This window comes from Pseudophryne corroboree, chromosome 11, assembly GCF_028390025.1.
Source record: "Pseudophryne corroboree isolate aPseCor3 chromosome 11, aPseCor3.hap2, whole genome shotgun sequence".
Classification (NCBI taxonomy): Eukaryota; Metazoa; Chordata; class Amphibia; order Anura; family Myobatrachidae; genus Pseudophryne; species Pseudophryne corroboree.
In genome coordinates, this window is record NC_086454.1 from 215,518,219 (window position 1) to 215,546,140 (window position 27,922).

The window sequence follows — 27,922 nt, forward strand, 5'->3', positions numbered from 1 at the left end:
GTGCCTTCCAACGCACAATGCATACTACAGGTAGTGCTGCATGGCCCACACCCTTTTACATGCTTTACAGAGCAGCTCTGGAGCTGTTACAGTGCCCAGCTGCAGCAAGAAATCATCTTGAATGCTTCAGGGGCTGGGGCATAGCCAACATGAGCCCCACACCGAAGGAGGGTGGAGATGTTTAATGTGAATTAGGGGTCATCCAAGCGCCACAAAAGGACGCCATGCCCTGCACATCCCTTTTTTCTTTTCATATGCAGACGAGGGTTGAAGCCAACTTTGACCCACTGCTTGGATGACATCACCATATGCAAATCCATCTGCTGCAGGCCTTCCCCCAGGAATGATTGCACTAGTTGATGCATTTGGTTTGTTGTTTGGGGGTGCTTCAGTATTAGGCAGCCTTCTGCCCTCCCATGTTCATCTGAAAATATGTGTTCTCCCTGCAGTTGTTGTCCCCAGATGAGAGTTCCCTTGTGCTGCCTCAGTTGAATCGCCTTTACTTGACAGAGATGTGCCTGAGCAGCGGCCCTCCCCTGCCCTATCCCAAATCATACTTATTTTGCATAGGAGATACCATGGTCATGAAGATTGTTCTCCCAGGGTGAGGTTCATTCATTGCATTCTGGGTATGATGACCCCTGTGATTTCCCCAAATGTGGGAAACTTGACTGAATTATTTGTGGTAGCGGGGGACTGTGTTTGTGCTTTCCTCTGGTCAGCTCTGGTAAGAGTCAGATTTCTTTGTCTCAGATCTTCCTCTAGCCTTGTTCTTCTTTCGAGAGTTCCCTTGTGCTGCCTCAGTTGGATCTCCTTCACTTGACAGGGGGGTGCCCGAGCAGCGACCCTCCCCAGCTCTAGCCCAACTCCTACTTACCTGCCAGGTGAGATACTATGATCATGTAGGTGCTTCTCCCAGGGCAAGGCTCACCCATTGCATTCTGGGTGTGCTGCCCCTGTGATTTCTCCAAATGTGGGAAACTTGACTGCATAATTTGTGTTTCCCCTGGTCGGCTCTCGTATAATTCAGATCTCTTTGTCTCAGGTCTCTCTCCAGCCTAGTTTGCTGTCTGTTTCCACTTCTCTTTTCTTGAGCCGCTCCCTTCTATGCCCTTGCGCACTATCCTGACTTCTCCCGTCTGCTTACTTTGTGCCTTCCAACGCACAATGCGAACTACAGGTAGTGCTGCAGGGCCCACACCCTTTTACTTGCCTTACAGAGCAGCTCTGGAGCTGTTACAGTGCCCAGCTGCTGCAAGAAATCAGCTTGAATGCTTCAGGGGCTGGGGCATAGCCAACATGAGCCCCACACCGAAGGAGGGTGGGGGTGTTTAATGCGAACTAAAGGTCATCCAAGCGCCGCAAAAGGCCGCCATGCCCTGCATACCCCTTTTCTCTTTTCATATGCAGATGAGGGTTCCAGCCAACTTTGGCCCACTGCTTGGATGACATCACTGTATGCAAATCCGTCTTCTGCAGACCTTCCCCCAGGAATGCTTGTACTAGTTGTTGCATTTGGTTTGTTGTTTGGGGGTGCTTCAGTATTAGGCAGCCTTCTGCCCTCCCATGTTCATTTGAAAATATGTGTTCTCCCTGCAGTTGTTGTCCCCAGATGAGAGTTCCCTTGTGCTGCCTCAGTTGAATCTCCTTTACTTGACAGAGATATGCCTGAGCAGCGGCCATCCCCAGCCCTATCCCAAATCATACTTATTTTGCATAGGAGTTACCATGGTCATGAAGATTGTTCTCCCAGGGTGAGGTTCATTCATTGCATTCTGGGTATGCTGACCCCTGTGATTTCCCCAAATATGGGAAACTCAACTGCATTATTTGTGGTAGTGGGGGACTGTGTTTGTGCTTTCCTCTGGTCAGCTCTGGTAAAAGTCAGATTTCTTTGTCTCAGATCTTCCTCTAGCCTTGTTCTTCTTTTGAGAGTTCCCTTGTGCTGCCTCAGTTGGATCTCCTTCACTTGACAGGGGGGTGCCCGAGCAGCGACCCTCCCCAGCTCTAGCCCAACTCCTACTTACCTGCCAGGTGAGATATTATGATCATGTAGGTGCTTCTCCCAGGGCAAGGCTCACCCATTGCACTCTGGGTGTGCTGCTCCTGCAATTTCCCCAAATGTGGGACACTTGACTGCATAATTTGTGTTTCCCCTTGTCGGCTCTCGTATAATTCAGATCTCTTTGTCTCAGGTCTCTCTCCAGCCTAGTTTGCTGTCTGTTTCCACTTCTCTTTTCTTGAGCCGCTCCCTTCTATGCCCTTGCGCACTATCCTGACTTCTCCCGTCTGCTTACTTTGTGCCTTCCAATGCACAATGCAAACTACAGGTAGTGCTGCAGGGCCCACACCCTTTTACTTGCCTTACAGAGCAGCTCTGGAGCTGTTACAGTGCCCAGCTGCTGCAAGAAATCAGCTTGAATGCTTCAGGGGCTGGGGCATAGCCAACATGAGCCCCACACCGAAGGAGGGTGGGGGTGTTTAATGCGAACTAAGGGTCATCCAAGCGCCGCAAAAGGCCGCCATGCCCTGCATACCCCTTTTCTCTTTTCATATGCAGACGAGGGTTGAAGCCAACTTTGACCCACTGCTTGGATGGCATTACCATATGCAAATCAATCTGCTGCAGGCCTTCCCCCAGGAATGCTTGCACTAGTTGTTGCATTTGGTTTGTTGTTTGGGGGTGCTTCAGTATTAGGCAGCCTTCTGCCCTCCCATGTTCATCTGAAAATATGTGTTCTCCCTGCAGTTGTTGTCCCCAGATGAGAGTTCCCTTGTGCTGCCTCAGTTGAATCTCCTTTACTTGACAGAGATGTGCCTGAGCAGCGGCCCTCCCCAGCCCTATCCCAAATCATACTTATTTTGCATAGGAGATACCATGGTCATGAAGATTGTTCTCCCAGGGTGAGGTTCATTCATTGCATTCTGGGTATGCTGACCCCTGTGATTTCCCCAAATGTGGGAAACTCGACTGCATTATTTGTTGTAGTGGGGGACTGTGTTTGTGCTTTCCTCTGCTCAGCTCTGGTAAAAGTCAGATTTCTTTGTCTCAGATCTTCCTCTAGCCTTGTTCTTCTTTCGAGAGTTCCCTTGTGCTGCCTCAGTTGGATCTCCTTCACTTGACAGGGGGGTGACCGAGCAGCGACCCTCCCCAGCTCTAGCCCAACTCCTACTTACCTGCCAGGTGAGATACTATGATCAGGAAGGTGCTTCTCCCAGGGCAAGGCTCACCCATTGCACTCTGGGTGTGCTGCTCCTGCGATTTCCCCAAATGTGGGAAACTTGACTGCATAATTTGTGTTTCCTCTGGTCGGCTCTCGTATAATTCAGATCTCTTTGTCTCAGGTCTTTCTCCAGCCTAGTTTGCTGTCTGTTTCCACTTCTCTTTTCTTGAGCCGCTCCCTTCTATGCCCTTGCGCACTATCCTGACCTCTCCCGTCTGCTTTCTTTGTGCCTTCCAACGCACAATGCATACTACAGGTAGTGCTGCAGGGCCCACACCCTTTTACATGCTTTACAGAGCAGCTCTGGAGCTGTTACAGTGCCCAGCTGCAGCAAGAAATCATCTTGAATGCTTCAGGGGCTGGGGCATAGCCAACATGAGCCCCACACCGAAGGAGGGTGGAGATGTTTAATGTGAATTAGGGGTCATCCAAGCGCCACAAAAGGACGCCATGCCCTGCACATCCCTTTTTTCTTTTCATATGCAGACGAGGGTTGAAGCCAACTTTGACCCACTGCTTGGATGACATCACCATATGCAAATCCATCTGCTGCAGGCCTTCCCCCAGGAATGATTGCACTAGTTGATGCATTTGGTTTGTTGTTTGGGGGTGCTTCAGTATTAGGCAGCCTTCTGCCCTCCCATGTTCATCTGAAAATATGTGTTCTCCCTGCAGTTGTTGTCCCCAGATGAGAGTTCCCTTGTGCTGCCTCAGTTGAATCGCCTTTACTTGACAGAGATGTGCCTGAGCAGCGGCCCTCCCCTGCCCTATCCCAAATCATACTTATTTTGCATAGGAGATACCATGGTCATGAAGATTGTTCTCCCAGGGTGAGGTTCATTCATTGCATTCTGGGTATGATGACCCCTGTGATTTCCCCAAATGTGGGAAACTTGACTGAATTATTTGTGGTAGTGGGGGACTGTGTTTGTGCTTTCCTCTGGTCAGCTCTGGTAAGAGTCAGATTTCTTTGTCTCAGATCTTCCTCTAGCCTTGTTCTTCTTTCGAGAGTTCCCTTGTGCTGCCTCAGTTGGATCTCCTTCACTTGACAGGGGGGTGCCCGAGCAGCGACCCTCCCCAGCTCTAGCCCAACTCCTACTTACCTGCCAGGTGAGATACTATGATCATGTAGGTGCTTCTCCCAGGGCAAGGCTCACCCATTGCATTCTGGGTGTGCTGCCCCTGTGATTTCCCCAAATGTGGGAAACTTGACTGCATAATTTGTGTTTCCCCTGGTCGGCTCTCGTATAATTCAGATCTCTTTGTCTCAGGTCTCTCTCCAGCCTAGTTTGCTGTCTGTTTCCACTTCTCTTTTCTTGAGCCGCTCCCTTCTATGCCCTTGCGCACTATCCTGACTTCTCCCGTCTGCTTACTTTGTGCCTTCCAACGCACAATGCGAACTACTGGTAGTGCTGCAGGGCCCACACCCTTTTACTTGCCTTACAGAGCAGCTCTGGAGCTGTTACAGTGCCCAGCTGCTGCAAGAAATCAGCTTGAATGCTTCAGGGGCTTGGGCATAGCCAACATGAGCCCCACAGCGAAGGAGGGTGGAGGTGTTTAATGCGAACTAGGGGTCATCCAAGCGCCGCAAAAGGCCGCCATGCCCTGCACGCCCCTTTTCTCTTTTCATATGCAGATGAGGGTTGAAGCCAACTTTGACCCACTGCTTGGATGACATCACCATATGCAAATCCATCTGCTGTAGGCCTTCCCCCAGGAATGCTTGTACTAGTTGTTGCATTTTGTTTGTTGTTTGGGGGTGCTTCAGTATTAGGCAGCCTTCTGCCCTCCCATGTTCATCTGAAAATATGTGTTCTCCCAGCAGTTGTTGTCCCCAGATGAGAGTTCCCTTGTGCTGCCTCAGTTGAATCTCCTTTACTTGACAGAGATGTGCCTGAGCAGCGGCCCTCCCCAGCTCTATCCCAAATCATACTTATTTTGCATAGGAGATACCATGGTCATGAAGATTGTTCTCCCAGGGTGAGGTTCATTCATTGCATTCTGGGTATGCTGACTCCTATGATTACCCCAAATGTGGGAAACTCGACTGCATTATTTGTGGTAGTGGGGGACTGTGTTTGTGCTTTCCTCTGGTCAGCTCTGGTAAAAGTCAGATTTATTTGTCTCAGATCTTCCTCTAGCCTTGTTCTTCTTTCGAGAGTTCCCTTGTGCTGCCTCAGTTGGATCTCCTTCACTTGACAGGGGGGTGCCCGAGCAGCGACCCTCCCCAGCTCAAGCCCAACTCCTACTTACCTGCCAGGTGAGATACTATGATCATGAAGGTGCTTCTCCCAGGGCAAGGCTCACCCATTGCACTCTGGGTGTGCTGCTCCTGCGATTTCCCCAAATGTGGGAAACTTGACTGCATAATTTGTGTTTCCCCTGGTCGGCTCTCGTATAATTCAGATCTCTTTGTCTCAGGTCTCTCTCCAGCCTAGTTTGCTGTCTGTTTCAACTTCTCTTTTCTTGAGCCGCTCCCTTCTATGCCCTTGCGCACTATCTTGACTTCTCCCATCTGCTTACTTTGTGCCTTCCAACGCACAATGCGAACTACAGGTAGTGCTGCAGGGCCCACACCCTTTTACTTGCCTTACAGAGCAGCTCTGGAGCTATTACAGTGCCCAGCTGCTGCAAGTAATCAGCTTGAATGCTTCAGGGGCTGGGGCATAGCCAACATGAGCCCCACACCGAAGTAGGGTGGAGGTGTTTAATGCGAACTAGGGGTCATCCAAGCGCTGCAAAAGGCCGCCATGCCCTGCACGCCCCTTTTCTCTTTTCATATGCAGACGAGGGTTGAAGCCAACTTTGACCCACTGCTTGGATGACATCACCATATGCAAATCCATCTGCTGCAGGCCTTCCCCCAGGAATGCTTGTACTAGTTGTTGCTTTTGGTTTGTTGTTTGGGGGTGCTTCAGTATTAGGCAGCCTTCTCCCCTCCCATGTTCATCTGAAAATATGTGTTCTCCCTGCAGTTGTTGTCCCCAGATGAGAGTTCCCTTGTGCTGCCTCAGTTGAATCTCCTTTACTTGACAGAGATGTGCCTGAGCAGCGGCCCTCCCCAGCCCTATCCCAAATCATACTTATTTTGCATAGGAGATACCATGGTCATGAAGATTGTTCTCCCAGGGTGAGGTTCATTCATTGCATTCTGGGTATGCTGACCCCTGTGATTTCCCCAAATGTGGAAAACTCGACTGCATTATTTGTGGTAGTGGGGGACTGTGTTTGTGCTTTCCTCTGGTCAGCTCTGGTAAAAGCCAGATTTCTGTGTCTCAGATCTTCCTCTAGCCTTGTTCTTCTTTCGAGAGTTCTCTTGTGCTGCCTCAGTTGGATCTCCTTCACTTGACAGGGGGGTGCCCGAGCAGCGACCCTCCTCAGCTCTTGCCCAACTCCTACTTACCTGCCAGGTGAGATACTATGATCATGAAGGTGCTTCTCCCAGGGCAAGGCTCACCCATTGCACTCTGTGTGTGCTGCTCCAGCGATTTCCCCAAATGTGGGAAACTCGACTGCATAATTTGTGTTTCCCCTGGTCGGCTCTCGTATAATTCAGATCTCTTTGTCTCAGGTCTCTCTCCAGCCTAGTTTGCTGTCTGTTTCCACTTCTCTTTTCTTGAGCCGCTCCCTTCTATGCTCTTGCGCACTATCCTGACTTCTCCCGTCTGCTTACTTTGTGCCTTCCAACGCACAATGCGAACTACAGGTAGTGCTGCAGGGCCCACACCCTTTTAGTTGCCTTACAGAGCAGCTCTGGAGCTGTTACAGTGCCCAGCTGCTGCAAGAAATCAGCTTGAATGTTCTTCGTTGATTGATGGAAGAAACATCTCACAAAAACTCTCCAGATTATTGACTTTTTAAAGTTTTTCTAGGAAACGTTCTAGATGAATGCTTATTAGCGTTTGTCAGAATGTACGTTTGCAAAGTGTCTCTGTGGCGCAATCAGTTAGCGTGTTCAGTTATTATCCAAAAGGTTGGTGGTTCAATCCCACCCAGGGACGTAATTTACCTTGTTATCAGATTTTGGTGATCTTTAAGTAGACAAGTCAAAATTTCAAACCCCCTCTTGTGGTGTAGGGTACCTGGCCTTCTCTGATGTAATCAGAGTTAGATTTGATTAAGTGATTTTATAAAAAAAACAGCTAGGAAGCACAATTTAGCAGTGGGTTGCAGAGAAAAAGAAATATGCTGGCAAAAAAATCCAATTGAGTGATTAAACAGCTCTTCATTTTCTGGCTTTATTTTTATGCTAACAAATTTGTTCTCTGAAAAGTGTCCACAAAGCCAAGTATCTGATTAACACCTTTGTAGGGATGGTTTTTCACTTATTACTAAATTAAACTTGCTTCATTGGAAAGGCAGCAAGATGCATCGTCATTTCAATATCTACTGAAATAATCCAGGTTGACACCAGGAAACATTAACGCCACTGCATCCTTGCTGCTTTCTCATGTGGAAGTCTGTTTAATGTGAAAACAAGGTGATATCTAATTAGCACACAGGTAAGGAATTAAGAAAATCTTTATTTAAGGGTGAAGATGTTTCTCACAAAATCGTTGCCCCAATGCATCATTGAAATTCAAGCTGGAAAGATGATTTTAATATATCACTTGTACATTTTGTATTGCTCTTCTGGTGACAATGTAGTTTGTTTTTGTCAATTACCATTTTAATAATAGGGTAAAGAAAATGAAGTGGATTTTTGAAAGAAAACAATACTGTCAATATACTATTAAAAAAATTAAAATGGTAAAAGTTATTGTACTTTAAGTAAAATTAAAAGAGCTAAAATATCAATCCCAATTTTGGATTACTTTAATTAAAAAAAATGCATATAGCAGAGGATAGTTTCAATCTGCCTACCTCTGGGTTATCGGCCCAGCATGCTTCCATTGCAGTACTCTGCTGCACATGTAAGTGCAAGAGATCCTGAAGCACTCACTCATCATGGGAAAGTACCAATGTGTTTCTTCGTTGGTTGATGGAAGAAACATCTTACAAAAACTCTCCAGATTATTGACTTTTTAAAGTTTTTCTAGGAAACGTTTTAGATGAATGCTTATTAGCCTTTGTCAGTATTTATTTCTGCAAAGTGTCTCTGTGGCGCAATCAGTTAGTGTGTACGGCTACTAACCAAAAGGTTGGTGGTTCAATCAAACCCAGGGATGTAATTGACCTTGTTATCAGATTTTGGCGATCTTTAAGTAGACAAGTCAAAATTTCAAACCCCCTCTTATGGTGTAGGGTACCTGGCCTTCTCTGATGTAATCAGAGTTAGATTTGATTCATTGATTTTATAAAAACAGCTAGGAAGCACAATTTAGCAGTGGTTTGCAGAGAAAAAGAAATATGCTGGCAGAAAAATCCAATTGAGTGATTAAACAGCTCTTCATTTTCTGGCTTTATTTTTATGCTAACAAATTTGTTCTCTGAAAAGTGTCCACAAAGCCAAGTCTCTGATTAACACCTTTGTAAGGATGGTTTTTCACCTATTACTAAATTAAACTTGCTTCATTGGAAAGGCAGCAAGATGCATCCTCATTTCAATGTCTACTGAAATAATACAAGTTGACACCAGGAAACATTAACGCCACTGCATCCTTGCTGCTTTCTCATGTGGAAGTCTGTTTAATGCGAAAACAAGGTGATATCTAATTATCACACAGGTAAGGAATTAAGAAAATCTTTATTTAAGGGTGAAGATGTTTCTCACAAAATCGTTGCCCCAATGCATCATTGAAATTCAAGCTGGAAAGATGATTTTAATATATCACTTGTACATTTTGTATTGCTCTTCTGGTGACAATGTAGTTTGTTTTTGTCAATTACCATTTTAATAATAGGGTAAAGAAAATGAAGTGGATTTTTGAAAGAAAACAATACTGTCAATATACTATTAAAACAAATTAAAATGGTAAAAGTTATTGTACTTTAAGTAAAAATAAAAGAGCCAAAATATCAATCCCAGTTTTGGATTACTTTAATTAACAAAAAAAAAGCATATAGCAGAGGATAGTTTCAATCTGCCTACCTCTGGGTTATGGGCCCAGCATGCTTCCATTGCTGTACTCTGCTGCACATGTAAGTGCAAGAGATCCTGAAGCACTCACTCATCATGGGAAAGTACCAATGTGTTTCTTCGTTGGTTGATGGAAGAAACATCTTACAAAAACTCTCCAGATTATTGACTTTTTTAAGTTTTTCTAGGAAACGTTTTAGATGAATGCTTATTAGCCCTTGTCAGTATATACTTTTGCAATGTGTCTCTGTGGCGCAATCAGTTAGTGTGTACGGCTATTAACCAAAAGGTTGGTGGTTCAATCCCACCCAGGTACGTAATTGACCTTGTTATCAGATTTTGGTGATCTTTAAGTAGACAAGTCAAAATGTCAAACCCCCTGTTATGGTGTAGGGTACCTGGCCTTCTCTGATGTAATCAGAGTTAGATTTGATTCAGTGATTTTATAAAAACAGCTAGGAAGCACAATTTAGCAGTGGGTTGCAGAGAAAAAGAAATATGCTGGCAAAAAAATCCAATTGAGTGATTAAACAGCTCTTCATTTTCTGGCTTTATTTTTATACTAACAAATTTGTTCTCTGAAAAGTGTCCACAAAGCAAAGTCTCTGATTAACACCTTTGTAGGGATGGTTTTTCACCTATTACTAAATTAAACTTGCTTCATTGGAAAGGCAGCAAGATGCATCCTCATTTCAATGTCTACTGAAATAATACAGGTTGACACCAGGAAACATTAACGCCACTGCATCCTTGCTGCTTTCTCATGTGGAAGTCTGTTTAATGTGAAAACAAGGTGATATCTAATTAGCACACAGGTAAGGAATTAAGAAAATCTTTATTTAAGGGTGAAGATGTTTCTCACAAAATCGTTGCCCCAATGCATCATTGAAATTCAAGCTGGAAAGATGATTTTAATATATCACTTGTACATTTTGTATTGCTCTTCTGGTGACAATGTAGTTTGTTTTTGTCAATTACCATTTTAATAATAGGGTAAAGAAAATGAAGTGGATTTTTGAAAGAAAACAATACTGTCAATATACTATTAAAACAAATTAAAATGGTAAAAGTTATTGTACTTTAAGTAAAAATAAAAGAGCCAAAATATCAATCCCAGTTTTGGATTACTTTAATTAACAAAAACAAATGCATATAGCAGAGGATAGTTTCAATCTGCCTACCTCTGGGTTATGGGCCCAGCATGCTTCCATTGCTGTACTCTGCTGCACATTAAGTGCAAGAGATCCTGAAGCACTCATTCATCATGGGAAAGTACCAATGTGTTTCTTCGTTGGTTGATAGAAGAAACATCTTACAAAAACTCTCCAGATTATTGACTTTTTTAAGTTTTTCTAGGAAACGTTTTAGATGAATGCTTATTAGCATTTGTCAGTATGTACTTTTGCAAAGTGTCTCTGTGGCGCAATCAGTTAGTGTGTACGGCTATTAACCAAAAGGTTGGTGGTTCAATCCCACCCAGGGACGTAATTGACCTTGTTATCAGATTTTGGTGATCTTTAAGTAGACAAGTCAAATTTCATACCCCTTGTTATTGTGTAGGGTACCTGGCCTTCTCTGATGTAATCAGAGTTAGATTTGATTCAGTGATTTTATAAAAACAGCTAGGAAGCACAATTTAGCAGTGGGTTGCAGAGAAAAAAAATATGCTGGCAGAAAAATCCAATTGAGTGATTAAATAGCTCTTTATTTTCTGGCTTTATTTTTATGCTAACAAATTTGTTCTCTGAAAAGTGTCCACAAAGCCAAGTCTCTGATTAACACCTTTGTAGGGATGGTTTTTCACCTATTACTAAATTAAACTTGCTTCATTGGAAAGGCAGCAAGATGCATCCTCATTTCAATGTCTACTGAAATAATACAGGTTGACACCAGGAAACATTAACGCCACTGCATCCTTGCTGCTTTCTCATGTGGAAGTCTGTTTAATGTGAAAACAAGGTGATATCTAATTAGCACACAGGTAAGGAATTAAGAAAATCTTTATTTAAGGGTGAAGATGTTTCTCACAAAATCGTTGCCCCAACGCATCATTGAAATTCAAGCTGGAAAGATGATTTTAATATATCACTTGTACATTTTGTATTGCTCTTCTGGTGACAATGTAGTTTGTTTTTGTCAATTACCATTTTAATAATAGGGTAAAGAAAATTAAGTGGATTTTTGAAAGAAAACAATACTGTCAATATACTATTAAAACAAATTAAAATGGTAAAAGTTATTGTACTTTAAGTAAAAATAAAAGAGCCAAAATATCAATCCCAGTTTTGGATTACTTTAATTAACAAACAAAAAAATGCATATAGCAGAGGATAGTTTCAATCTGCCTACCTCTGGGTTATGGGCCCAGCATGCTTCTATTGCTGTACTCTGCTGCACATGTAAGTGCAAGAGATCCTGAAGCACTCACTCATCATGGGAAAGTACCAATGTGTTTCTTCGTTGGTTGATAGAAGAAACATCTTACAAAAACTCTCCAGATTATTGACTTTTTTAAGTTTTTCTAGGAAACGTTTTAGATGAATGCTTATTAGCCTTTGTCAGTATGTACTTTTGCAATGTGTCTCTGTGGCGCAATCAGTTAGTGTGTACGGCTATTAACCAAAAGGTTGGTGGTTCAATCCCACCCAGGGACGTAATTGACCTTGTTATCAGATTTTGGTGATCTTTAAGTAGACAAGTCAAATTTCATACCCACTGTTATGGTGTAGGGTACCTGGCCTTCTCTGATGTAATCAGAGTTAGATTTGATTCAGTGATTTTATAAAAACATCTAGGAAGCACAATTTAGCAGTGGGTTGCAGAGAAAAAGAAATATGCTGGCAAAAAAATCAAATTGCGTGATTAAACAGCTCTTAATTTTCTTGCTTTATTTTTATGCTAACAAATTTGTTCTCTGAAAAGTGTCCACAAAGCCAAGTCTCTGATTAACACCTTTGTAGGGATGGTTTTTCACCTATTACTAAATTAAACTTGCTTCATTGGAAAGGCAGCAAGATGCATCCTCATTTCAATGTCTACTGAAATAATACAGGTTGACACCAGGAAACATTAACGCCACTGCATCCTTGCTGCTTTCTCATGTGGAAGTCTGTTTAATGTGAAAACAAGGTGATATCTAATTAGCACACAGGTAAGGAATTACAAAAATCTTTATTTAAGGGTGAAGATGTTTCTCACAAAATTGTTGCCCCAATGCATCATTGAAATTCAAGCTGGAAAGATGATTTTAATATATCACTTGTACATTTTGTATTGCTCTTCTGGTGACAATGTAGTTTTTTTTGTCAATTACCATTTTAATAACAGGGTAAAGAAAATTAAGTGGATTTTTGAAAGAAAACAATACTGTCAATATACTATTAAAAAAAATTAAAATGGTAAAAGTTATTGTACTTTAAGTAAAAATAAAAGAGCCAAAATATCAATCCCAGTTTTGGATTACTTTAATTAACAAACAAAAAAATGCATATAGCAGAGGATAGTTTCAATCTGCCTACCTCTGGGTTATGGGCCCAGCATGCTTCCATTGCTGTACTCTGCTGCACATGTAAGTGCAAGAGATCCTGAAGCACTCACTCATCATGGGAAAGTACCAATGTGTTTCTTCGTTGGTTGATAGAAGAAACATCTTACAAAAATGCTCCAGATTATTGACTTTTTTAAGTTTTTCTAGGAAACGTTTTAGATGAATGCTTATTAGCATTTGTCAGTATGTACTTTTGCAAAATGTCTCTGTGGCGCAATCAGTTAGTGTGTACGGCTATTAACCAAAAGGTTGGTGGTTCAATCCCACCCAGGGACGTAATTGACCTTGTTATCAGATTTTGGTGATCTTTAAGTAGACAAGTCAAATTTCATACCCCCTGTTATGGTGTAGGGTACCTGGCCTTCTCTGATGTAATCAGAGTTAGATTTGATTCAGTGATTTTATAAAAACATCTAGGAAGCACAATTTAGCAGTGGGTTGCAGAGAAAAAGAAATATGCTGGCAAAAAAATCAAATTGCGTGATTAAACAGCTCTTCATTTTCTGGCTTTATTTTTATGCTAACAAATTTGTTCTCTGAAAAGTGTCCACAAAGCCAAGTCTCTGATTAACACCTTTGTAGGGATGGTTTTTCACCTATTACTAAATTAAACTTGCTTCATTGGAAAGGCAGCAAGATGTATCCTCATTTCAATGTCTACTGAAATAATACAGGTTGACACCAGGAAACATTAACGCCACTGCATCCTTGCTGCTTTCTCATGTGGAAGTCTGTTTAATGTGAAAACAAGGTGATATCTAATTAGCACACAGGTAAGGAATTAAGAAAATCTTTATTTAAGGGTGAAGATGTTTCTCACAAAATTGTTGACCCAATGCATCATTGAAATTCAAGCTGGAAAGATGATTTTAATATATCACTTGTACATTTTGTATTGCTCTTCTGGTGACAATGTAGTTTGTTTTTGTCAATTACCATTTTAATAATAGGGTAAAGAAAATGAAGTGGATTTTTTAAAGAAAACAATACTGTCAATATACTATTAAAACAAATTAAAATGGTAAAAGTTATTGTACTTTAAGTAAAAATAAAAGAGACAAAATATCAATCCCAGTTTTGGATTACTTTAATTAACAAAAAAAAATGCATATAGCAGAGGATAGTTTCAATCTGCCTACCTCTGGGTTATGGGCCCAGCATGCTTCCATTGCAGTACTCTGCTGCACATGTAAGTGTAAGAGATCCTGAAGCACTCACTCATCATGGGAAAGTACCAATGTGTTTCTTCGTTGGTTGATGGAAGAAACATCTTACAAAAACTCTCCAGATTATTGACTTTTTAAAGTTTTTCTAGGAAACGTTTTAGATGAATGCTTATTAGCCTTTGTCAGTATGGACTTTTGCAAAGTGTCTCTGTGGCGCAATCAGTTAGTAGGTACGGCTATTAACCATAAGGTTGGTGGTTCAATCCCACCCAGGGACCTAATTGACCTTGTTATCAGATTTTGGTGATCTTTAAGTAGACAAGTCAAAATTTCAAACCCCCTGTTATGGTGTAGGGTACCTGGCCTTCTCTGATGTAATCAGAGTTAGATTTGATTCAGTGATTTTATAAAAACAGCTAGAAAGCACAATTTAGCAGTGGGTTGCAGAGAAAAAAAATATGCTGGCAGAAAAATCCAATTGAGTGATTAAACAGCTCTTCATTTTCTGGCTTTATTTTTATGCTAACAAATTTGTTCTCTGAAAAGTGTCCACAAAGCCAAGTCTCTGATTAACACCTTTGTAGGGATGGTTTTTCACCTATTACTAAATTAAACTTGCTTCATTGGAAAGGCAGCAAGATGCATCCTCATTTCAATGGTAAGTCAACCTTCTTGCCCTATGTTCCCTCTCAACGGATGAAGACGCATCATTATCTACCGCAGTAATTTTGGCCCAATAGATATGCAAGAAGTTAAGATTCCCCTTTCTTTGCAGGTAGAGGAAGGAAAAGGAAGAGGTCTGTAGCCTCTTCAAGATCGCAGGACCAGAGATTGTCCTCTGCTTCTGCCAAATCCACTGCATGACACTGGGGCTTTCTTGCAGGAGCCCACACCAGTGGGGGCACGTCTAAAACTCTTCAGTCAGTTCTGGATTCATTCGGACCTGGACTTGTGAGTTTTACAAATAGTGTCCCAAGAGTACAAACTGGGGTTTCAAGACGTTCCCCCTCACCGATTGTTCAAATTGGCCTTAGTCAGCAGGGAGAAGGTTTTTATTCAAGCCTCTTCGTGGTCCCGAAGCCGGACGGCTCAGTCAGACCAATCTTAAATCTGAAATCCCTCAATTTCTTCCTAAAGAAATTCAATTTCAAGATGGAATTTCTCAGGGCAGTGATCTCCAGTCCGGAGGACGGAGATTTCATGGTTTTGGTAGACATAAAGGATGCCTACTTACATGTTCCCATTTAGCCACTGCCTCAAGCTACCTAAGGTTTGCAATTCAGGATTGTCATTACCAATTTCAGACATTGCCGTTTGGTCTGTCCACGGCTCCGAGGATTTTCACCAGGGTGATGGCGGAAATTATGGTTCTCCTTCGCAAGCAAGGAGTCACAATTATCCCGTACTTGGATGATCTCCTGATAAAGGCGAGATCCAGGGACCAGTTGGTGCAAAACATTGCACTCTCCCTGACAGTTCTTCAACAACATGGTTGGCTCCTAAACTTGCCAAAATCGCAGTTGGCCCCAATGACGCGGTTGTTGTTTTTGGGAGTCATACTGTTAGGCGCCGGGGTCCGCTTGATGGTCTGCGCGGCCCGGCGCCTAGCAACTAGAGACGCCGTGCACGTACAGCCGCCGGCTCCCTAGCAACGCTAGACGCCGGGCGCGCTGAGCCGCACGGACCCTAGCAACGGGGACGCCACTGGCGGACCGCGTTCCCCGTTGCTAGGCTTTAGGAAATTAAAATATTCACCTGCTCTCTGGCCGTGCAGCAAGGCAGCTGCACGGCATTTATTCTAATCAGCCTTTAGCAGCTGATTGGAGGACTCCTTGTTAAATACACTCCCAGGGCTTCTCACAGACGCCGGTAATAGCTTCCTGCATGCTGCCTTTGTTTGCTGAGAGTCTGTTTCCAGTGCTGCTGTATCCGGTCATTCCAGTCCGCAGAAGTCCGGTATTCGGGAGTTGTCATCTCATCCCAAGAGGTCGTTTGGTTCCCTGGAGTCCTGACTGATCACCGTTTTATATCCAGTGGTGTTCGTGAGTTGCGGCTCTGCCGTGTGTTGCGGCTCAGCCGCTTTACCTTTTATATTTTGTGTTTGGAGCATTTGCGGAGGGTTCCGCTTCCACAAGTCCTCTCTGGTACTTGGCGGTGCCGGGTAGGAGAATTGGACAAGTGGATATTTTGGTTGTCCTTTTTCCTGGCGGTTTCTCTGCACATATTATAGTTTTGAGTTTGCTTAGCCCCTGGCCTGGTTGTTTAGTTAGAGGGCCTCTTGTTATCACCCTGTCTCGGGTTTCCCTTTGTCTCTCATTAAGACCGGGGGGCATCGAAGTTGGGCAGACATAATCCGCCCTTCAAACGCGGCTGCCAAGGGCTCAAGAAACCATAGTCTCGCAGGGGATTTCTGACAACACGGGTGAGACAACAGAGTAAGGGCGCCAGGGGCTATTTTCCTGTCCTGCTCCCTTCCCCAGCATTCCGTTCCAGTGCTCCAGTCCTTGCCATAAGATCTTCTCTGACCAGAGTGCTGGAATCATAACATTATTACCGGCCATACCAAAACTTAAAATTAAACGGGGTTTAATTTTTTCTCATTCAGTTTTGTGAGAGTTTATCGGCCTCTTGAATCCAACAGGTTTAGGGCCAAATCCTGGTCAGCTCTTAGTCAGCCAGATTCAAGAACTTACTCAGATGGTTCAGGATCTTTCTCTTCGGGTGAAGTCGCAGGAAGATCTTTTGCGAGCTTCCCCAAGGGTAGTCCCTGAACCAAAGATGCATTTGCCTGACCGTTTTTCTGGTGATAGAAAAGAGTTTTTTAATTTTAAAGAATCCTGTAAACTTTATTTTTGTTTAAGACCGACTTCCTCGGGTACTGAATCTCAGCGGGTCGGGTTTATTATTTCTTTGCTCCAGGGGGATCCTCAGACCTGGGCATTTGGTTTAAGAGCAGAGGATCCGGCATTGTTGTCAGTTGACGCTTTTTTTGAGTCTTTAGGGCTCTTGTATGATGACCCTGATAGAGAGGCGTCCGCTGAAAGTCAGTTGCGCGCTCTCAGACAGGGTAGAAATCCTGCAGAGGTTTATTGTACGGAGTTTCGCCGTTGGTCGAACGACTGTGGCTGGAATGACCCAGCCCTGCGCAGTCAGTTTCTCCTCGGCTTATCAGAGTCTATAAAAGACAGTCTCCTTCAGTACCCCGCTCCTGAGACTCTCGATAAACTCATGGAGCTTTCTATTAAGATTGATCGTCGTCTCAGAGAGCGGAGGGCTGAAAAAGGAGCACCTGTAAGGTCAAGTCCGTGTGTATATTCCATTCCTGAAGACGTAGAGGAGACCATGCAGATGGGTCTCTCCCGGCTGTCTCCTGAAGAAAGAGCCAGAAGGCAAAATTCTGGTCTTTGTCTGTACTGTGGGGGTAAGGGACATTTTGCTCGTAATTGTCCGAACAAGTCGGGAAACGCTTTGACCAGGTGAATTGTGAGGGGGTTCACCTAGGTCTGCAGCTTATCTCCTCGAATAACTCCCTTTTAGTCCCAGTTAAAGTTTCCTTTGGCAGCCTCAGTTCTTCGGTGTCGGCTTTTGTTGACAGTGGAGCTGCAGGAAACTTTATGGATTTAACTTGGGCTAAGGCCTTAGGCATTCCTCAGTTACCTTTGGGTAGGTGTGTCACCATGCATGGCTTAGATGGGAGTCCGCTGTCTAATGGGATTATTTCTCTCCGTACACCCCCTGTACTACTTACAGTAGGAGCTCTACATTCCGAGAAAATCGAGTTCTTTCTTACACATTGCCCATTGCCAGTTGTTCTGGGTCACCCTTGGCTGGCCTTTCATAATCCCACCATTGATTGGCGGTCGGGGGAGATTTCACATTGGGGTACTTTTTGTGATAAGGAATGTATCACGTTTCCAGTCAGAGTAGCAGCTATCATTCCAGAACTCATTCCGGTGGAATACCAGGAGTTTGCTGATGTTTTCTCCAAAGGCAATGCGGTCATTCTGCCTCCCCATCGGCCTTATGATTGTGCTATTGAGTTAATTCCTGGTGCCGCATTGCCAAAGGGAAGATTATATGCATTATCCGGGCCAGAAACTGCGGCTATGAATGATTATGTAAAGGAGAGCCTTGAGAAAGGATTTATTAGACCATCAAAATCTCCTTTAAGTGCAGGCTTCTTCTTTGTGGAGAAAAAGGATGGCTCGCTTAGACCTTGCATTGATTTTAGAGCCCTGAATAAGATCTCAGTTAAAAACACCTATCCTTTGCCGTTGATTTCTGTACTCTTTGATCAGTTACGTTCTGCTGTGATTTTTTCTAAAATTGACCTTAGAGGAGCGTACAACCTCATCCGAATTAAATCTGGAGATGAGTGGAAAACGGCCTTCAGTACTCAGTCGGGTCACTACGAATACCTGGTGATGCCGTTCGGCCTGTCCAATGCTCCGGCAGTTTTTCAAGACCTCATTAACGATGTGCTCCGTGACTTCCTAGGGAAATTCGTGGTCGTTTACTTAGACGACATCCTGATTTTTTCTAAATCAATGGAACAACATGTTACCCAGGTGCGTCTGGTTCTTCAAAAGTTATGTGAGAATCATTTATATGCCAAGCTGGAGAAGTGTGAGTTTCATGTCACGGAAGTATCTTTTTTAGGGTACATAATTTCCCCTCAGGGATTTTCCATGGAACCAAAGAAACTCCAGGCCATCCTTAGTTGGGCGCAACCCACCAATTTAAAAGCAATTAAGCGTTTTTTAGGGTTTGCAAATTATTATAGGAGGTTCATTCATTCTTTTTCTGACCTGGTTGCTCCCATTGTAGCTCTGACAAAGAAAGGAGCGGATCCTACCAACTGGTCGCGTAAAGCTGAGTTGTCCTTCCGGGCCTTGAAACAAGCCTTTGTCTCGGCTCCAGTCCTCAGACATCCTAATCCGGAATTGCCCTTTGTGGTAGAGGTTGATGCCTCGGAGGTTGGAGTGGGGGCTATCCTTTCTCAAAAGGATCCGGAGTCTCTGGAGTTACATCCTTGTGCCTTTATGTCCAGGAAATTCTCCTCCGCTGAATCCAACTATGACGTTGGTAATCGGGAGTTACTGGCGGTAAAATGGGCTTTCGAGGAGTGGAGGCATTGGCTGGAGGGAGCAAAACATACTATTTCGGTATTGACTGACCATAAGAACCTGCAATACATTGAATCGGCTAAGCGGCTTAATGCCCGGCAGGCACGTTGAGCATTATTTTTTACGCGTTTCAAATTTATAATCACTTTCAGGCCTGGTTCCAAGAATACTAAGGCTGATGCCCTGTCACATAGCTTTCTTCCGGTTCACAATAACAATCCTGTTACCCCCATACTTCCATCTTCGGTCATCTGGGCGGGCCTCACACAAGATTTATTTACCCAGTTAAAACAGCTTCAACACCAAGCTCCCAGAATTACTCCTGCTGGTCGTCTTTACGTCCCTGAGTTTTTGAGAGTTACTGTTTTAACGGAATTCCATGATAACAAAGTTTCAGGGCATCCAGGAGTCTCTAAGACATTGGAGTTAGTCTCTCGCTCAGTATGGTGGCCTGGTCTTTCTAAAGACGTCAAGGAATTTGTTTATTCATGTCAGGTTTGTGCACAGCATAAGGTTCCCCGTTCCTTGCCCATCGGGCAACTTATGCCCTTAAATGTTCCTCTCAGGCCGTGGTCTCATATTTCCATGGATTTTGTGGTTGACCTTCCCCTTTCAGCCGGATTCCGAGTCATATGGGTGGTAGTGGACCGTTTTAGTAAAATGGCTCATTTTATTGCTCTTCCCCGAATGCCTTCTGCCCAAGGGTTGGCAGTTTTGTTTCTCCGCCATGTATTCAGGCTTCATGGGTTGCCTACTGATATTGTTTCTGATCGGGGTCCACAATTCATCGCACAATTCTGGAAATGTTTTTGTGCCTCATTGAAGATGAAATTGTCGTTAACATCCGGTTACCACCCACAATCCAACGGGCAAACCGAACGAGTTAACCAATCATTGAAACAATATTTGCGCTTGTATTCAGCCAAACTCCAGAATGATTGGTCCGAGTTTCTTCCGTTGGCTGAATTTGCTTACAATAATTCTTGTCATTCCTCCACTAAAGAGTCTCCATTCTTTTCAGTTTTTGGTTTTCACCCCAGAGCTAATTCTTTTTTTCATCATTCCTCAGTCTCCTCGCTTACCTTAACCTCCCATCTCAGAGCCATTTGGAAAAAGGTGCACCTTGCTCTCAGAAAAGCGGCCTTTCGAGAGAAGAAATTTTCTGACAGGCTCCGACGTCCTTGCACTTTTAAGGTGGGAGATAGGGTGTGGTTGTCGACTCGCAACATCAGGCTTCGACAATCCTCAGCTAGACTGGGACCCAAATTTATTGGGCCATTTCTTATTATTAAAAGAGTCAACCCAGTTGCCTTTCGGTTACGTTTACCAAGATCTCTCAGGATTGGAAATACGTTTCATTGTTCCCTGTTGAAACAATACATTTCTTCCAGTAGATTTCCTCGGAAGATCTCTCAGGGTAGATCTCCAGTGGATGTACAGGGACAACAGGAGTTCTTGGTAGAGAAGGTTCTCGATTCCAAATTGTCCCGGGATCGGCTGTATTTTCTGGTTCACTGGAAAGGCTATGGTCCGGAGGAAAGGTCTTGGGTCCTGGATAAGGATCTTCATGCCCCGAGGCTCAAGAGGGCATTTTTTCGGGAATTTCCTCAGAAACCTGGCTTTAGGGGTTCCTTGACCCCTCCTCAAGGGGGGGTACTGTTAGGCGCCGGGGTCCGCTTGATGGTCTGCGCGGCCCGGCGCCTAGCAACTAGAGATGCCATGCACGTACAGCCGCCGGCTCCCTAGCAACGCTAGACGCCGGGCGCGCTGAGCCGCACGGACCCTAGCAACGGGGACGCCACTGGCGGACCGCGTTCCCCGTTGCTAGGCTTTAGGAAATTAAGATATTCACCTGCTCTCTGGCCGTGCAGCAAGGCAGCTGCACGGCATTTATTCTAATCAGCCATTAGCAGCTGATTGGAGGACTCCTTGTTAAATACACTCCCAGGGCTTCTCACAGATGCCGGTAATAGCTTCCTGCATGCTGCCTTTGTTTGCTGAGAGTCTGTTTCCAGTCCTGCTGTATCCGGTCATTCCAGTCCGCAGAAGTCCGGTATTCGGGAGTTGTCATCTCATCCCAAGAGGTCGTTTGGTTCCCTGGAGTCCTGACTGATCACCGTTTTATATCCAGTGGTGTTTGTGAGTTGCGGCTCTGCCGTGTGTTGCGGCTCAGCCGCTTTACCTTTTATATTTTGTGTTTGGAGCATTTGCGGAGGGTTCCGCTTCCACAAGTCCTCTCTGGTACTCGGCGGTGCCGGGTAGGAGAATTGGACAAGTGGATATTTTGGTTGTCCTTTTTCCTGGCGGTTTCTCCACACATATTATAGTTTTGAGTTTGCTTATCCCCTGGCCTGGTTGTTTAGTTAGAGGGCCTCTTGTTATCACCCTGTCTCGGGTTTCCCTTTGTCTCTCATTAAGACCGGGGGGCATCGAAGTTGGGCAGACATAATCCGCCCTTCAAACGCGGCTGCCAAGGGCTCAAGAAACCATAGTCTCGCAGGGGATTTCTGACAACACGGGTGAGACAACAGAGTTAGGGCGCCATGGGCTATTTTCCTGTCCTGCTCCCTTCCCCAGCATTCCGTTCCAGTGCTCCGGTCCTTGCCATAAGATCTTCTCTGACCAGAGTGCTGGAATCATAACACATACTGGACACAGAAGAGGTTTTCTTCCAGTGGAAAGGCTATGGAGATCCAGAGTCTGGTCAAACAAATTCTGAAACCAGCAAGAGTGTTAATCCATCAATGCATTCAGTTGCTGGGGAAGATGGTTGTGGCCTACGAGGCCATTCAGTTTGGCAGGTTCCATGCCAGAGTGTTCCAGTGGGACCTGTTGGACAATTGGTCCGGATCCCACCTACACATGCACCGGAGGATAATCCTGTCTTCCAAGACCAGAATCTCACTCCATTGGTGGCTGCACAGTTCTCACCTCCTAGAGGGGCGATGGTTCGGGATCCAGGACTGGATCCTAGGGACCACAGATGCAACCCTCCGAGGCTGGGGAGCAGTCACACAGGGGGAAAACGTCCAAGGAAGATGGTCAAGTCAGGAAAGTTGTCTCCACATAAATGTTCTGGAGTTAAGGGCCATTTAATAACTGCAGACACAGTACACACTGGGACGGGTGCCCAGCATCCTCAACAGACTAAGAGAAAAGGATTTACCGGTAGGTATTAAAATCCTAGTTTCTCTAACGTCCTAGAGGATGCTGGGGACTCCGTAAGGACCATGGGGATAGACGGGCTCCACAGAGTTCATGATCTTCACTGAGGTAGCGCACAGCACTGCAGCTGTGCGCCATTGCTCCCATACACCTCACATACTCCGGTCACTGTAAGGGTGCAGGGCGCAGGGGGGGAGCCCTGGGCAGCAATATAAACCTCTTTTTGGCAAAAATATAACATATATACAGCTGGGCACTGTATATATGTATGAGCCCCCACCAATTTTACAGTTTAAGCGGGACAGAAGCCCGCCGCCGAGGGGGCGGGGCTTCTCCCTCAGCACTCACCAGCGCCATTTTTTCTCCACAGCACCACTGAGAGGAAGCTCCCCGGACTCTCCCCTGCTTATACCACGGTAGAGAAGAGGGTTGAAAAGAGAGGGGGGGCACATAATTCGGCGCAAATTACATACAGCAGCGCTACTGGACAAACATTAAGTTACTGTGTTATTCCTGGGTTATATAGCGCTGGGGAGTGTGCTGGCATACTCTCTCTCTGTCTCTCCAAAGGGCCTTGTGGGGAAACTGTCTTCAGAAAAAGTATTCCCTGTGTGTGTGGTGTGTCGGTACACGTGTGTCGACATGTCTGAGGAAGAAGGCTATATTAGAGAGGAGCAGGAGCAAATGAATGTGGTGTCTCCGCTGACACCTGATTGGATGGATATGTGGAATGTTTTAAATGCTAGTGTAAACTCATTGTACAAAAGATTAGACAAGGCTGAAGCTTTGGGACAGTCAGGGACTCAACCCATGCCTGATCCTATGTTGCAGGGACTGTCAGGGTCTCATAAGCGCCCACTATCCCAGATTGTTGACACAGATACCGACACGGATTCTGACTCCAGTGTCGATTACGATGATGCAAAGTTACAGCCAAAATTGGCAAAATCCATTCGATACATGATTATGGCAATAAAAGATGTTTTGCACATCACAGAGGAACCCCCTGTCCCTGACAAGAGGGTACATATGTACAAGGGAAAGAAGCCTGAGGTAACCTTTGAGGGGGTCACACGAGCTGAACGAGTTATGTGAAAAAGCTTGGGAATCTCCAGATAAAAGACTGCAGATTTCCAAAAGGATTCTTATGGCGTATCCTTTTCCATCAACGGATAGGTTACGATGGAAATCCTCCCGTAGGATGGACAAAGCATTAACACGCACAGCTACAGTTGGAAAATCAAATTTTTTACCTTATGTTCCCTCACAGCATAAGAAAGCTCCGCATTATCAAATGCAGTCCTTTCGGTCACAAAGAAACAAGAAAGTGCGAGGTGCGTCCTTTCTTGCCAGAGGTAGGGGCAGAGGAATAAAGCTGCACAACACAGCTAGTTCCCAGGAACAGAAGTCCTCCCCGGCCTCTACAAAATCTACCTCATGACGCTGGGGCTCCACTGGCAGAGTCCGGCCCATGTGATGTCATGCAGCTGCTCTGACCACGCCTCCTGTTTCTCCGTTGCCGACCCCATTTTGAAACCGTGCCCCCGCACCGCTCCATCTTCGACTTGGAAATGGAGTGTTGTTGACCCCCCTCCCCCAACCCTTCACCGATTCACAGGCAGAGGTGATCGCATTATCTGCGGGGTGCCGCAGAAAATGCAGGCGGATGCGTATGCTCTTAGCAGTTTTTGCAGTTGGATTGCGATCCAACCTGAATCAGGCCCCATTACCTATCACAATGCACTGCGGGTAGTACAAAATGGGGTTAATATAGGAGAAAAAACCCCAGAGCTGTGCTCCTTAACTGTCCCTGGTGGCTAGTGGAGCGGCTGCCCAGTAATCAGTGTCCACGCCAGTGCGCACACGGCCCGCCCCCATCAGCGGCCTCGTGATCCCGGAGGGCGGTGTGTGTGTGACTAACCTTAGGAAGAAACCGGAGCCTCCGCTGCAGTGACCCAGCAACCGGGGCACGGGAGTATACTGCGCCACTGGGAGTGATGGAGCTGCAGTAAAGAGGTCTATTAGACCTAGCCTGCTGCAGCCCTTGTAGATTCTTATAAAAAAAGTTCTTCTTTTCTTGCCAAAATTAATAGCTAAGAATAGGCTGCCTGAGGCAGCCCCCTGTTAAGTGGCCTGCTACTGAAGGCACCAACTACAAACTGAGCTCCCTGTTCATGGAAGCGAGGTTATAGAGGAGGGGGCGCTGAGCATCTTGGGAACAGTCAAAAGCTTTGAGCCTGTTGGTGCCTCAGATCAAGATCCTACTCTGGTGTACATATACAATGTGAATCCTTGTGGAGTCCAGTGTACCCCACAGAAGAAATGAATGCGTCACACCCATTGGCAGCAACATTAGAATAGCTGCTGATGGGCACAATTGAGAAAGGAAGGGGGGAAAACATTTGAATCCAGCACATATATGTAATTTGAATATGTAATTTGTACCTTCCTACTTTAAAATGTAATGGATGAACCTCACCCTGTGAGAACTATCTTCATGATCAAGAGATCTCATATGCAAGATAAGTATGTGTTGGGATAGGGCTGTGGAGGGCGGCTGCTCGGGCACACCCCTGTCAAGTTAAGGAGATTCAACTGAGGAAGCACAAGGGAACTCTCATCTGGGAACAACAACTGCAGGGAGAACACATTTTCAGACGAATGTGGGAGGGCAGAAGGCTGCCTAATACTGAAGCACCACCAAACAACAAACCAAATGCAACAACTACTGCAAGCATTCCTGGGGGAAGGCCTGCAGCAGATGGATTTGCATATAGTGATGTCATCCAAGCAGTGGGCATAGTTGGCTGCAACCCTCGTCTGCATATGAAAAGAGAAAAGGGTCACGCAGGGCATGGCGGCCTTTGTGGGGTTGCCTTTGGATGACCCCTAAATCGCTTTATACACCCCCACCCCCCATCAGTGTGGGCTCATGTTGGCCATGCCCCAGCCCCTGAAGCATTCAAGCTGATTTCTTGCAGCAGCTGGACCCAGAAACAGCTATAGAGTTGCTCTACAAGACAAGTAAAAGGGTGTGAGCCCTGCAGCACCACCTGTAGTTTGCATACACACATATATAGGACAGCATCTCTTATATGCCCCAGGGTCAATAAAATAGTATCCTTATCTAGGGTATCCATCCCCTCAGATAAGGTATCCGTCCATGCCGCTACACACACCCAGGCCGACGCAATTGCCGGTCTGAGTAAGGTACCTGAATGTGTATAAATGGACTTCAGGGTAATCTCCTGTTTGCGGTCAGCAGACTCTTTGAGGGTAGCCGTATACTGGGACGGGAGGGCTACCTTCTTGGATAAGCGTGTTAATGCTTTATCCACCCTAGGGGAGGATTCCCATCGTAACCTATCCATTGATGGGAAAGGATACGCCATAAGAATCCTTTTGGAAATCTGCAGTCTTTTATCTGGAGATTCCCAAGCTTTTTCACATAACTCGTTCAGCTCGTGTGACCCCCTCAAAGGTTACCTCAGGCTTTTTCACCTTGTACATATGTACCCTCTTGTCAGGGACAGGGGGTTCCTCTCTGATGTGCAAAACATCTTTTATTGCCATAATCATATATCGAATGGATTTTGCCAATTTTGGCTGTAACTTTGCATCATCGTAATCGACACTGGAGTCAGAATCCGTGTCTGTATCTGTGTCAACAATCTGGGATAGTGGGCGCTTATGAGACCCTGACAGTCCCTGCAACATAGGATCAGGCATGGGTTGAGACCCTGACTGTCCCAAAGCTTCAGCCTTGTCTAATCTTTTGTGCAATGAGTTTACACTAGCATTTAAAACATTCCACATATCCATCCAATCAGCTGTCGGCGGAGACACCACATTCATTTGCTCCTGCTCCTCTCTAATATAGCCTTCTTCCTCAGACATGTTGACACACGTGTACCGACACACCACACACACAGGGAATGCTTTTTCTGAAGACAGTTTCCCCACAAGGCCCTTTGGAGAGACAGAGAGAGAGTATGCCAGCACACACCCCAGCGCTATATAACCCAGGAATACACAGTAACTTAATGTTTGCCCAGTAGTACTGCTGTATGTAATTTGCGCCAAATTATGTGCCCCCCCCCCCCCCTCTCTTCAACTCTCTTGTCTACCGTGGTATAAGCAGGGGAAAGTCCGGGGAGCTTCCTCTCAGCGGTGCTGTGAAGAAAAAATGGCGCTGGTGAGTGCTGAGGGAGAAGCCCCGCACCCTCGGCGGCAGGCTTCTGTCCCGCTTAAACTGTAAAATTGGCGGGGGCTCATACATATATACAGTGCCCCGCTGTATATTAGAGATGAGCGGGTTCGGTTTCTCTGAATCCGAACCCGCCAGAACTTCATGTTTTTTTTCACGGGTCCGAGCGACTCGGATCTTCCCGCCTTGCTCGGTTAACCCGAGCGCGCCCGAACGTCATCATGACGCTGTCGGATTCTCGCGAGGCTCGGATTCTATCGCGAGACTCGGATTCTATATAAGGAGCCGCGCGTCGCCGCCATTTTCACACGTGCATTGAGATTGATAGGGAGAGGACGTGGCTGGCGTCCTCTCCATTTAGATTATAAGAGACTGAGAGAGATTTACTGGAGCTGACTAGGAGGAGTACTGTTACTGTAGAAGTGTAGAGACTGAGTGGAGAGAGTTTACTAGTGAGGACAGTGCAGTTTACTTTATAATCCGTTCTCTGCCTGAAAAAAGCGATACACAGCACACAGTGACTCAGTCACATACCATATCTGTGTGCACTGCTCAGGCTCAGGCCAGTGTGCTGCATCATCTATTATCTATATATAATATTATATATATCTGTCTGACTGCTCAGCTCACACAGCTTATAATTGTGGGGGAGACTGGGGAGCACTACTGCAGTGCCAGTTATAGGTTATAGCAGGAGCCAGGAGTACATAATATATTATATAGTGAGTGACCACCAGACACACAGTGCAGTTTATTTAATATATCCGTTCTCTGCCTGAAAAAAGCGATACACACAGTGACTCAGTCAGTCACATACCATATCTGTGTGCACTGCTCAGGCTCAGGCCAGTGTGCTGCATCATCTATTATCTATATATAATATTATATATATCTGTCTGACTGCTCAGCTCACACAGCTTATAATTGTGGGGGAGACTGGGGAGCACTACTGCAGTGCCAGTTATAGGTTATAGCAGGAGCCAGGAGTACATAATATATTATATAGTGAGTGACCACCAGACACACAGTGCAGTTTATTTAATATATCCGTTCTCTGCCTGAAAAAAGCGATACACACAGTGACTCAGTCAGTCACATACCATATCTGTGTGCACTGCTCAGGCTCAGGCCAGTGTGCTGCATCATCTATTATCTATATATAATATTATATATATCTGTCTGACTGCTCAGCTCACACAGCTTATAATTGTGGGGGAGACTGGGGAGCACTACTGCAGTGCCAGTTATAGGTTATAGCAGGAGCCAGGAGTACATAATATATTATATAGTGAGTGACCACCAGACACACAGTGCAGTTTATTTAATATATCCGTTCTCTGCCTGAAAAAAGCGATACACACAGTGACTCAGTCAGTCACATACCATATCTGTGTGCACTGCTCAGGCTCAGGCCAGTGTGCTGCATCATCTATATATATTATATATCTGTCTGACTGCTCAGCTCACA

General features: G+C 45.1%; 11 non-coding genes and 1 pseudogene across 11 annotated transcripts; all 12 read left to right on the forward strand.

Moving 5' to 3' along the window:
• The first annotated feature begins 553 nt into the window (after window positions 1-553).
• Window positions 554-717, forward strand: LOC134970748 (U1 spliceosomal RNA). The gene has a single exon (XR_010190014.1). It is a non-coding gene; the product is annotated as a U1 spliceosomal RNA (small nuclear RNA).
• Window positions 718-869: 152 nt separating this feature from the next.
• LOC134971003 (U1 spliceosomal RNA) lies at window positions 870-1,032 on the forward strand. The gene has a single exon (XR_010190177.1). It is a non-coding gene; the product is annotated as a U1 spliceosomal RNA (small nuclear RNA).
• A 671-nt stretch (window positions 1,033-1,703) lies between these two features.
• LOC134970582 (U1 spliceosomal RNA) lies at window positions 1,704-1,867 on the forward strand. The gene has a single exon (XR_010189878.1). It is a non-coding gene; the product is annotated as a U1 spliceosomal RNA (small nuclear RNA).
• A 152-nt stretch (window positions 1,868-2,019) lies between these two features.
• LOC134970895 (U1 spliceosomal RNA) lies at window positions 2,020-2,155 on the forward strand (annotated as a pseudogene).
• Window positions 2,156-2,853: 698 nt separating this feature from the next.
• Window positions 2,854-3,017, forward strand: LOC134970589 (U1 spliceosomal RNA). The gene has a single exon (XR_010189884.1). It is a non-coding gene; the product is annotated as a U1 spliceosomal RNA (small nuclear RNA).
• A 152-nt stretch (window positions 3,018-3,169) lies between these two features.
• Window positions 3,170-3,332, forward strand: LOC134970775 (U1 spliceosomal RNA). The gene has a single exon (XR_010190037.1). It is a non-coding gene; the product is annotated as a U1 spliceosomal RNA (small nuclear RNA).
• A 671-nt stretch (window positions 3,333-4,003) lies between these two features.
• On the forward strand, window positions 4,004-4,167 carry LOC134970747 (U1 spliceosomal RNA). Its single transcript, XR_010190013.1, has one exon. It is a non-coding gene; the product is annotated as a U1 spliceosomal RNA (small nuclear RNA).
• A 152-nt stretch (window positions 4,168-4,319) lies between these two features.
• Window positions 4,320-4,482, forward strand: LOC134970974 (U1 spliceosomal RNA). The gene has a single exon (XR_010190160.1). It is a non-coding gene; the product is annotated as a U1 spliceosomal RNA (small nuclear RNA).
• Window positions 4,483-5,153: 671 nt separating this feature from the next.
• Window positions 5,154-5,317, forward strand: LOC134970714 (U1 spliceosomal RNA). Its single transcript, XR_010189987.1, has one exon. It is a non-coding gene; the product is annotated as a U1 spliceosomal RNA (small nuclear RNA).
• A 152-nt stretch (window positions 5,318-5,469) lies between these two features.
• Window positions 5,470-5,632, forward strand: LOC134970794 (U1 spliceosomal RNA). Its single transcript, XR_010190052.1, has one exon. It is a non-coding gene; the product is annotated as a U1 spliceosomal RNA (small nuclear RNA).
• Window positions 5,633-6,303: 671 nt separating this feature from the next.
• Window positions 6,304-6,467, forward strand: LOC134970487 (U1 spliceosomal RNA). The gene has a single exon (XR_010189800.1). It is a non-coding gene; the product is annotated as a U1 spliceosomal RNA (small nuclear RNA).
• A 152-nt stretch (window positions 6,468-6,619) lies between these two features.
• Window positions 6,620-6,782, forward strand: LOC134970882 (U1 spliceosomal RNA). The gene has a single exon (XR_010190112.1). It is a non-coding gene; the product is annotated as a U1 spliceosomal RNA (small nuclear RNA).
• Window positions 6,783-27,922: the final 21,140 nt, after the last annotated feature.